Source organism: Rattus norvegicus, chromosome Y (assembly GCF_021556685.1).
Source record: "Rattus norvegicus strain SHRSP/BbbUtx chromosome Y, alternate assembly SHRSP_T2T, whole genome shotgun sequence".
Taxonomy (NCBI): Eukaryota; Metazoa; Chordata; class Mammalia; order Rodentia; family Muridae; genus Rattus; species Rattus norvegicus.
This window is the reverse complement of record NC_141555.1, coordinates 18836976-18849730: the sequence shown is the minus strand read 5'-3', so window position 1 is coordinate 18849730 and position 12755 is coordinate 18836976.

Sequence of the window (12755 nt, the reverse complement as noted above, 5' to 3'; positions counted from 1 at the left end):
AAATGGTTCCCACTGTGACTATATTTCATGAAACCAGAGACATATAGGTCTGGTTTTCCTGATCTCTATTTTTACTCCACTGTTGAATGGTTTCATTTTCAGAGAATCATTAGAGCAAAGCTATTGAGTCTATCACTAATTCTATATGATCACCCCTAGAGTACTATAATTTAGGAGAATCTAAATATATGACCACAAGGATGCATCAGGGATACCTTTTCCATCATGAAATTGGTATCCACAGTGGGCCATATTAGCAACATCAAAAGTCCAATCCACTTGTTTACCTCTGGCTTGTTGTGAACAAATTATCCATCCCAAGGCCCCTGAATTTTTCAGTGACCTACCTCCGCATATGGTTTGTCGGATTACAGGATGGCTACACCACACATAAAAAAACAAGTTTCTGAAGAGTTGAAAAACACAATTTATTCTGAAAAATATATATTAACTTTTTTTCAAAAAGCGCTAAAATGATACAATCATAATATAAAGTGCGTTACCTTAACCGAACTGAAAATCCACCAGACAAACAAAAATTAAAAGAATGAATAACAAAACTTCCAACCAAACCAAGCAATGTTAATACCTGAAGAAAACAAAACTCAAACCAAAAATAAAACACAGTAATTAAGCTAAGCAGCATTCTCTTGTTGAAGATTTAGCACCATAGTCGTACCCTCTGGCTGGCCTTGGAAGCATAGCGGGAAGACAGTCACTCACCAATTGTAATAGATTTTTAAAGATAAATCTAGCTATGCCTCTTTGGGAACTTTACAGGTCAAGGACTTCCAAGGCTGTTATGATACATGTACAGAATTTGGTTTCTAGATTTTGAATTTCTCTTGACTGATTTCAAATAATAAACTTTAAAATCCCTCATAACAAGAATGAATTAACCCTCTGAGACACATCCTGTATGCCCAGCAGTTTTTGATGTGCTTCAACACTTCCTTGAAACCCTCTCATGTTCATGTTCAGTATGAAGGAAATTCCAATGTATGAATGGAAACTCACTTCCCTTTCCTACCTGGGCTACAGCATTTACTCAGCGCAAATATTTTCACTCCCAAAGAGATAAAGATTTTAAAAATTTGTCCTCTCAATGTGTACCACTAAATTAATAGAGTATAATTTCTACCATTCAAAGTCTTCCTAATGCATATTTCCTGAAGCCCTTAACTTTCATTATTTTAGTAACAGGTTCTGCATCAGGAAGCCCTTATTTAGATACAATGTTTCTCCTTGGCTTTGAACCAGCTGCTCAGTCTTCAGTACTGGATTTACCCAAGCACAAGTTTCTCCTTTTTGTATTAAGCTGTTCCCAGTATGGTTTCTTAGGTTTTTCAACTTGAAGAATTCTCAAAGCTATTACTGACCCTACAGAGTTATGAGTAGTAATGACCTGGTTCAATCCTAAAATCATGGGAGCTGAGCAAATTCAGGAGGAGGAATTCTGAATTCTCTCATTGACATTGGGTTTGACTTACTTGTGGAGTATACACCTCATAACTTGGATCAATCCAGCATGCCACAACAGCACAGAGCAAGTCACTTATTTGTAGGAAGTGTGTGTGTGTGTGTGTGTGTGTGTGTGTGTGTGTGTGTGTGTGTATGTTTGTCTAGGTCACTCCATGGTAACTCCTGCTACATGTTGGAGAAGCACACTTCTTCAAAGATACCATGGCCTCCTTTGTTTTGCATGCATCTTTAACGTGTCTAATCATTTCAAATTGCACCATTTACTTATACCTCTGCGTCACAGAATAAACTCATAATATCCTACAATCTCTATAGGGATTCGGATATCAAGGATAAATAATTTTTGGAGACTTTAGATTCAAATTTGTCCTAAAACTAATTATTTATTTTTCTGTAAATGGAAATCCAGCTGGTATTTTGGACATTTGAGTTTCATGGCCAGAAATCATCAGCTAAATGCATCCCCTCTGTTCTTGGCCAATTCAGGCTATGATTCCCCAATGTCATGTTTGCTGTGTCTACCTCATTATACAGTCTTATGATATGCAAGTGAGTTCTAATATAGTTTTCTTAATAATCAATGGTCCCGATAATCTGTAAAGTGGGGAATCAATATCTTTGTGCTAAATGTAGGTTGCAAACTGCCTCTGTTTACATTATGAATAACATCTTGTACTTATGAATGAGCTTTTTACATGGTCTTTCATTATCTATTAATAGTTTACAAACAATGGCATCAGATTATTTTAAGTTTCCATGTGAAGTAATTTCTTGTCCCTCCTGGATTAGAATTGTTTGGGGATACTTAGATCAATCTGTGTAGCCCTACACCATTCTTCATGATATATTTTCTTCTATGGATGGTGTAATATCTACAACCTTTGACATACTGCTTTGATACACGTTCCTTCACCTGTGTATATGAAAATATTTTCATCTATGGATGGTGTAATATCTTCAACGTTTGATATACACACTTATATGCACCTTCCTTCACCTGTAAAAATATTTACAGCACACATATCCTGTAATGTTTTGGAAACTACATGATTCCCTTAGCTAAAATATGACTATGCATGCTTATTCGGGCTCAAACAGATACATGGGGTGATGTCAATGACTAAAAATATCAACAAATACTCAGATGTCCTATACGTATACAGTCAGAAGAACAGTTACTTCAGTTCAGGGGTGGAATAGATGAATTCTCAGCCATTTTCGAAATTGACAAAAATTATTTAGACAATAATTGAGGGAATGCTCTCTTTTATGTACAACATTAATTTCAGCCTCACATACAAATGTGTGACATGAAGTAGTCACAACACTGTACTGTAGAAGGAAAAATATACTTTTGAGTATGGTCTTTCCAGACTAGAGTATGATATCAATACAGTCTTCTGTGACAGATTTTCAACACATATGAATATCTGAGAATTCCAGCAGAGTAAACCTTGCTCAAGATAATACCCTTCATGTTATTTGTGACCCTCATTGGGACCAGTTACTGCTGGGTATCAGAGTTGTGACTCACTTTTAAGTTTTTTTTAATCTCATGCTAATTTTTGATGCTTTTCTTTCCCTCATGGAATAGTTAGACAACAGGCCTGTGTACCAGTTATCAGCTGCATGACGAGAGGTTGGTTGCATGTTACCTCACTGCCGAATTCATAGATACAAGGATTTTTTTTTTTTATGACAAAGCCTTGATCTTCTAGAATATAGAATGTTGTTGTCTGTGGTTTTCCTCGGATCCCTCCTTTCTCACAAGGTTCATATCAGTGAAGAAAATGCATACAGAATGTGAAAAACACTTTCTAGGCCACAGGATAGACAAAATAAACAAAAATTTCCTTGCATGGGATTAGAACATAGTCGATAGGAGATACATATAGCTTAGTCAATGAAATGCTCACCCTGTATACCTAATGGACAAATGTTTACCCACCTGGTTTGACTTGTTAGCTATGCCTGCTTACCCTGCTTACCCGTTCCCAGGAGACTTTATTCTCAGAAAGGGATAAGGTGGTGGACCAACACCTTATGCTTGCTCACTATTTCCCAGTTACTCCAAGACAAGCAGATCCCTCCATAAGGAGCTACCATTTCCATAGTCTACCTGGATTCAGGTCTGAAGCTATGACCCCAGTCAACAAGAAAATCTCCATAACCAGGACAAAGTAAATCTTTTCTTTCTTTTGTGCTGGGGAGGATGGGCATCTCTGATTTGTCTTCCTTATTGTAAGTACTTCTTGAGACAGGAGAGGGGGAAGAGCATAGGAGGAAGAAAAGTCTTGATCCATTTAGAGTTGCAGTATAATAATAATAATAATAATAATAATAATAATAATAATAATAAACATCATCACCATCATCATCATCATCATCATCATCAATACAGTCACCATCACCATCAAAAGTAATTTAGGCTGGTAAGATGATTCAGCATTTAAGACCACTGACTGCTTTTTATAGGTCATGAGTTTAATTCCCAAGAAAAACATCGTGGCATACAACCATGTTTAATGCATCTGACACCCACTTCTGTTGTTTCTGACAGTTACAGAATAATCATTCAAATCAAATAAAATAAATCTTTAAAAAAAATAAAAGTTTACTTATCTAAGTTTAAGTTACTTTGCTTCTGACCAGATTTTTGTAATCCTCTGAGAACAGAAAATGCATTCTCTGTCTATTTAAATCCATGATGAGAGCTAACACATTACTTGCCATATCCCAAGACTGTTATTCAAAACACAGCTTCCGCTTTTCTGAGAAGTTAAATAGCTTCTTATCTCACTCCTGTCCTTTCTTCATGTCCTGCCTCTGAGAGGCACATAAGTAAATTAGTTTGTACATGAGGACATTAAAGTTGCATTTTCCTGTGGTTAACACAGTTAAAACTGAAGTTAACATCGAGGGCTCAGGAGAGTCGACAAAGAAGTGGGCATAATGGCTATCTTTTGTCCAAATGCTGCTGGTCCAATGGGTCAGCCTTCCTGGGAGATTACCCAACTCACAGGTCATCTTCTGGAGCTCATTACTCAATTTCTCCAACTTCTTAATCTGTTGTACTTGCTAACTGATGGTGAAAGGTTGGGATGATGCCTTCCCAGCAGAACCTGTAGATAAACACAAGGGAATATGCATAGTAATGGCCTAGACAGGAGAGAAAATGCTAGTCTCCAAAGAAGCATGATGAAAGGGGAAATCTACAGACACTTGCAAGCACTGAACTAGGAAGAAAGCTCTGTTCAAGCTGGACCTATTAGCTATTTTCTGTCTCCCAACCATGATCACTAGACATATGCCTCACTCCCTGCTGCAGTCCCCCTGGCCCTTACCAAAAAAATCTGGCCAGGACATGAAGAAATGGAAGACATTTTCAGTTCATATATCATGGGATGTAGGTAAGTCCTGGAGCCCATAGTGCTTAGAACCACCAAGACTTAATCATGTATGTTCAAGACAAAGAGTCAGAGACCTTGATCCAAGTCCAGGGGAGTAGCCCTGTCTCCATTCTTGTCATAAAATTCCAATGGCATGTCCAGGAATCCACTGAAGATAAAATTCAATACTCTACCCTGAGAGTCAAAGCTTTTATCCCTGTGGTTCTTCTTGGTATTCTTCCTCATTCAGAATGAAATTAAGGAACGCATAGTAGATCTGATGCATGATTGACTATTCCTGGCTCTCTGCCAAAAATTCATCAGATATTCCTGAATCTTGGTCTCTTCTTTAGGAATCCAGAGCCTTCAGGTCATAAGTCCTACTCCTAGAAGGCCTGAGCCAAGACCACCTCCTCTAGGAAGCTCCTCAGAACCAGCCCACTGCTCTCCCTTGCCCTTGTCCACCAGATAATTTATGTTTTCACTTCAATAACAAGAAAGTATCTCAATTTCTCCTTCCTCTCTCTTTTGTCTCTCCAATCTCTCTGTTTTCACTGTAAATAGCTTGATCATCCTGAAAAACATTTGCGTGGGTAAACCAATCAGTACTAACGAAATGCCACAAAGGCAGTTTCTGTTTCCATAACACTAGTGACATCACAGAGAATACCATGGAAATTCCACCATACATTAGAGTAACTAGAAGTTCCCCTTCAACAGCACATAACTACCCATTAACTAGATCTTATCAAAATAAACAAGCCAAGTTTCCCTTTCAAGGATCTTTGCCTGAGACACAAGTAAAGACTTTTTATCACTATCCCTTCTAACCCAGAGATACCACTGTTTTATTGTAATTTTTACCACCTTCACTCATGAATAGTGAAGACTCAATTTTCAAACACAGCCCAGAAATGGCCTTCCCACCGTAGGGATCACAAGCAAAATTTCAATGAAGAAACTAAACTGAGAACATAGTTCAGAATGCTTGTCAGTGATGCGTTGATTCGACACATTTAATCCATCTCAGGGGACATCTTCTGTAGCTAAATGACCAATTTCTCCAAATTCTTCACTCTTCCCCCTGGTAAGTAATACTGGAGGGTTGGGATGATGTCTTCCCAGTATGCCAGGAACATAGATAAATACAATTAACCAAAGACTTGGGGGAAGATCCACAGACTACTACAGTTTGGATAGGGGAGTAAAAAATACAGAAAACTTTTAAATTCTGATAGAAACTTCCCCCAGAGCCTCGAAAACTACTTATTTTACCCATGAGGCTAGTTGTGATGTGATCAGTGCTACACAGTTCTTGCTAGAGGTGAACTGATTAACACAGGTGTAATTTGAGTCATCAAAAGCCAACACTCAGAGAAAGCATGATGGGTCAATCTTGGAAAAAGCAATTAAGTAGTGAAACTGAGGGGTTGGGGATTTAGCTCAGTGGTAGAGGACTTGCCTAGCAAGCACAAGGCCCTGGGTTCGGTCCCCAGGTCCAAAAAAAAAAAGAAGTGAAACAGAAATATAGAGAGGTATCATGTGGAAGAAACAGACGGACAGAGAAAAAGAAAGACAGACAGACAGGCATACAATCACACACACACACCCAAACACATACACACACACACACACACACACACACACACACACACACACACACACACACACACACACTCACATACAGAAAACAAAGCAGCAGTCATAGGGAAAAAGATGTTTTAGATCATTGGTAAGGAGCTCCAGCCAGGGAAGAAAAGTCAAATTCTTCATTTGGGTGCCACATGTGACAACTTCTATACTCCTGAAAGGCAGTCACTATTACATTAATGTACAACATCCATTAGGAAAATACAGACAGGGAAGGGTAACATAAGGGAAGAGACTAGGTATTATTACACTATGCATTCTTATTAAAGCCCCATGTTACCTTTCTCCTGATGCTTGCAGTCCTTGTAATGAGAAGCCAGTACATGGTCAGCCTGGCATGTATTTCTTTTATCTCTGAAAATTTTCCTTCCATATATGATCCTTGGCCCCTAGGCTTGTTGTTAGTTGTTGAATATTCTACCTCTTCTCAGTTGTTAAAGTCCTAGTCTAGTAGATTTGGACATCAATTCCATTTTTAATTGTGGTTTTCCAGTAGCCAGCAAGTTCAGATCACACTGGGGTTTATGAGAGAATCAAATGCATAAACTGACATGAAATATGTTATCATTAGTAAAGACCATTTTGGGAAAGATGAAAATAAGAAAGAGAGGCTGACAGAAGGAGAAAGAGAGATGAGACAGAGAGACAGAGAAAGACACAAACACAGAGAGAGAGAGAGTGAAAGAATACTATGCCTTGTGTATATGAAGCCAGAAAATAATTTGTGTATCTAGAAGACAAGGTATAAATGACTGTCTGTAAATCCCACTAAGTAAGAAAGAATCCTGGAGCCAATTGTACTATTGAGACTTCATACCAATGTGAGACAGTAGACTTCCATGAGCAAATCCTTAGCCTGGTAAATGTAGTGATGGTGGTCCAGAAAAAAAGGACAGATTTGTCCCCTCTTTTGGCTCTCATCATTATGTTCTTCCATGTCACAAGAGGAAGAATGGTCTTCCTCTTAGCCTGAAAAGTAGCTCACAAGTAATAGCAGCTATCTTCAACGGTGCTTCATCTGAGCCTACCCTTGGCTTGTGGATGGTAATCAGGAAGCTAACTGAAAGGTTACACTTCCCCTTGCTGGGTGTCAAAGTTCAGACATGAGACCCCACTCTGTGACTGTCAACATTTCCATGTTTCTATTGGGAGGGCAGTGTCACAATGGCCTGATACTCTCTTGTCACGCCTTTCATGTGCTTCATGTGACCAATTTGATAGCCTCCTTCAACTTATTGACAGATCATCAGGATGCAACTTTGATTCAGAGCTTTCATGTCTGGCCACAGAAGCCAACAGGAAAATGTCACCATTAACAGTGATAATGTAGTCATGCCAGGGCATTTCGTCCAAGTTTTACTTTCAAGTGTATTATTTTATTGCAGATTATGCTACTCTTTCTAGAAGGTCATGTTGTGGGAGAACATTGGGATGCTGCCCATCCACAGTTTATAGATTTCTTACGTAGACTCCTTTCAGTGACAAGGTTTCTGTAAACTTGCATACAAACTAACCATTAAACACACAAACAGAAACATACACACACACACACACACACACACACACACACACACACACACACATACGGTGTAGGGATAATGGAGAAGAGTTTATGGAAGAAAAGTCAGTTCAGTTGGCCTACAATATAAGATGTCAAGGATTTCACTAAAATCTATTACCGTAGAATTGAGGATGGTAAAATGGGAAAGAATTGTGAATCGTACTTTCCCCACAAATTGGCCACATGAACAATAAAATATGAGACAATAGATCTGCATGATCAAAGCCAAAGACCAGGAACATACACAGTCAATTGAATGTGAATACAGCTCATCTCTCTGATCTCTAATGGAAGAGTTCTGTGTTTCCCACACCTCTCCTGCATAGTATTTCATTGCACTCCAATGCTAGCATACTAAAGGATATTCAAGAACATACCTGACAGGTGATCTTTTGACCTAGCTTCATATAGAGATGAAGCAAAAGTGTCAGTTTTCCCAAAGTTCTGTTGAGCAGGGGTTGCTGATTTCCTCTGGATCCCTTAGAAATGCTTCAGAAATCCAAGGAGTCAGCATTTTCAGGCCTATTCACAGCTGCACATGGTGTATCTTGGCTTCAGAACACCACAGTCTGTAGTTACAGAAGCCAGGAAGAAAACTGCAAATTCCACCAGCCGACATTTCCTTCACAGATGCCCAGAATCAGTGACAGGTCTTTCTAGACCCACGTCTATAGGTAGGCATGCCTGTAGGGGTATAACATCGTGGTTTAGTTTCCCAAGTTACTGTTCAGAACAAGTAGGGAAGTCAGGAGGGAGCAAATCCTGAGAGTTCTTCACTGTAGTAGGAAACTGCCTCCCAAAGAACACCGTTAAGGCAAAACTGCAAGGAACAGATTTGGAAAAGGTCTATACCAATCCACCATCTAATAGAGGGCTAAAATCAATACATACAAAGAACTCAAAAGTTAGACTTCAGAGAGACAAATAATCCTATTAAAATAATGTTCCAGAACTAAACAAAGATTTCTCAACTGAGGAAAATCAAATATCTGAGAAGCATCTAAAGAAATGTTCAACATACTTAGTCATCAATGAAATGTAAATGAAAACAACCCTGAGATTCCACTTCACACATGTAAGAATGTCTGAAAAAAAACTCAGGAGAAAGCAGATGTTGATAAAGTGTCAAAGAAGAGGAATGATCCTTCTTCATTGGTGGGATTACAAACTGGCTCAACCATTCTGGAAATGAGTCGGGAGATTCCTCAGAAAATTGGAAATTGCACTACCTGAGGACCCAGATATACCTGTCCTGGACATATAACCAAAGGATGCTCCAACATGCAAAAAAGACACATGCTCAACTATCTTCATAGCAGCCTTATTCATGATACCAGGAGCTAGAAGGACCCCTAATGGCACTCATCAGAGGAATGGATACAGAAAATGTAGTACATCTACACAATGGTGTTCTATTTGGCTATCAAAAGCAATGATTTCAAGAAATTCATAGACAAATGGATTGAACTAGAAAATATAATACTAACTGAGATAACACAACCACAGAAAAACATATATGCTATGAAATCACTGAAAATAGACATTGCCAAAAAAGCTCAAATTACCGAAGTTGCAGACTACAGACCATTGGAAGCCCAAGAAGGACACCCAAAATATGAATGCTTCACATTTTTTAAAAGGGGGAACAAAAATATCTATGAATTTAGAGCAGAATCTGAAGGAATCCTCTTCTGAGCATTACATCCACATGTTAAATATACATAAGATATATAACGAAAACCAGATAAGTTTGAAGAAGCTAAGAAGTGCATGCTTCCAGGAACGAGATATAGATAGATCTTTCCTGAGAGGCCCAGCTAGAATCCATTGAAATACAGAAGTGAATGCTTGTGGAAGACCAGTGCACTGAAAAAGGATCTCTTGCTGGTAGATTTTGAGAAAGGAGTACAAGATTTGAAGGGGCTATCAACCCTGTAAGAACAACAATGCCAATGAAACAGAGCTTTATGTTACTAGACCAATATTCAAAGACTGTACATGGACAGACCTATGTCTCCAAATGCATATGTAGCAGAGGATGCCCTTGCTGCAAACCTATGGAAGCAGAAGTTCCTGGTCCAACCTAGGTTTAACTCTCAGTTCAGGGGAATATCAAGGTGCACTAAGGGAGGTTATAGAAGAAGGGTAGGGTACCAGTTAGGGCTCTTATGGACAGGAAAGTGGGAAAGAAAATAAAATTTGAAATGCAAATATAGAAATATACGTTTAAAAAAGCAATAAAATTTGCTAAAAATTAAAAAAAATAAAGAAATTAAAGAAATGAAATCTGCCAGTTAATTACACATATTGACTCAGAAATCTAAAGGGTCACTGTCAGGGAATGGTAATCAGTGTACTACTAGTGGAAAGACTGAGATGATGGATGAAGTCTCAACTAGAAGCACTTCTCTCTCCCAGATGTCAGTGTCAGACACAAACTGCACTAAAGGAATCCAAAGCATGGAGGAGTTTACACTGAGCTGCGGACACTGTACTTGTCTTTGCCTTCTTCCTTAGCACCTTTTTCTTCAGGGGAAAATAATAAAAGCTGTGAGCTCTCAGTAAAACAACTGTGCCCATCCCAACCCCTGGTTTTTGGAATAAAGAAATTAAAGATTCAAGCTCTCTGGCTTTCAGGAACCATTAAAACAAGGGAAGGACAGATGCTTCTAAGAGTATGACAGCTCCCAATTCCCGTATGTGGAAGTCTCAGATCAAGGCTATCTCTTCATTGATCCCACTCAACCCCTACCAAGGAATCATTGAGTTACCCAAGGACCACATATTTCTTCCTTTCTTTAAAGCAAGGCAGAAGGCCAGCTTTCTTCTCCCCATCTCTGATATCTTCATCCTCATTGTTCTCCCTCCCAAATGGCTGTTTACTCTGAATAGAAGGCTAATTAGTAAACCGGAGGTTTACTAATATCGGAGTAGAATATCGGAGGTGCAGTTGAAGACACGACAACACTTGTGACATCACAATAGAAGCTAGGGCTCTCCAGGATGCAAGAGATTTTTCAGGGAGGGACTAATTATGATGCTACTGGGAACTGCCATGGCCTACCTGCTGAACAGCTTTCCTTACATTGACCAGATTCAAGGATTCCTTTTCCAGTAGTGTCTCCTGTGACACAGTGGAAAACTTTATGTATTAAATCTCTCTAAAGCTAGAGACTTAATTTGCTTCATTAGTGGTTACATGCTCTGAATGGAGAATGTTAGTCAGGGGCTTTGCATGGGTAGAAATGTTCTAGGAACGTGGAGTGGAGGAGATTCTTCTAGATAATAATTTTATTCAATGGACCATTCCTGTGACATGTGATTCAATTTCTTAGGTTTTCACTGTATCCCAAAGGTTAGTGTTTTCAATACAGACGTTTAATTGAGTGAATATTTTATTACATTTTCTTATTGTACATTCCTTTATATGGGACATTATTTATATTCCTGAATGTGTATTCAAAAATTCTGTTTTCCAGTTCAATTTTTTGCAACGATTTTGACCACAAAGGGGGCACAGCTATGGAGTGAACAGAACAGTGAAAATATTGTGTACCTACTTCAAATGATAAACTCTGAAATGCATATTTCATCCAAAAATTAAGAGACATCTGTAAAGCAAAAGACAACATGGACTATTGAATATGGTTTTGTAGTCCCATTAGATATCAGTTCTATAATATCTACCTTCCTGTTCTCCAGGGCCACACTTGGGTGTTTTGGATGTTTTACCATGATTCTTTCTTTAGGCCAAACATAAGATTCAGGAAGATAGGCAGGGAGAGGAATGGCTTGAAGTCAAGGGAAAACTCAACTTCAATAGTTTCATAAGAACAGGATGGGGTCTATTTTGTATTGTCATACTTGGATTCTACATTTTTGACCTCTTTGCGCAGAATCCATGTTAAAATTCCACCTAACCTCCTACCTGAAAGAGCCACCAAAAGTGTGTATATATATATATATATATATATATATATATATATATATATATATATATATATATACTTTTATATATGTGTATATATATAATATATATGTATATATATGCATACATATATATAGTCAGCCACCAAAACTAGATAAGATTGATGAAGCTTAGAAGGGCCTGATGCCAGGAACTGGATATAGATCTCTCCTGAGAGACACAGCTGGAGCATATCAAATACAGAAATGAAAGCTACTGACAAACCAGTAAACTTGAAATGGGTCTCTTGTTGGTAAATTTTTGAGATAGGATTACGTGTGCTTGAGGAACTTTCAACCTCATAAAAAAACAATGCCAACGAACCAGAGCTTTCTGGTAATTAATTCATATTTAAAGAGTGTACATGGAGAGAACTATGGCTCAAACTGGTTATGTAGCAGAAGATGGCTTTGGTGGACACCAATGGAAAGAGAAGTCCTTGGTCTTCCCTTGGTTTGACACCCTGTTCAAGGGAATGTCAAAGGGCAGCAAGGGGGTTTATAGAAGAAGGGGAGGGGGACCGGTTAGGGAACTTTTGTGCAGGAAATTGAGAAAGAAAAAATATTAGATATATAAATATAGAAATATCCAATCACAAAAGTAATAATGTTTGGTAAAATAAAAAAAAATGAAAGAAATAAGAAAAAAACTGCCATCTAATCACTCCTATTGACTATGAAATCTAGAGAGTCACTGTCAGGGAATG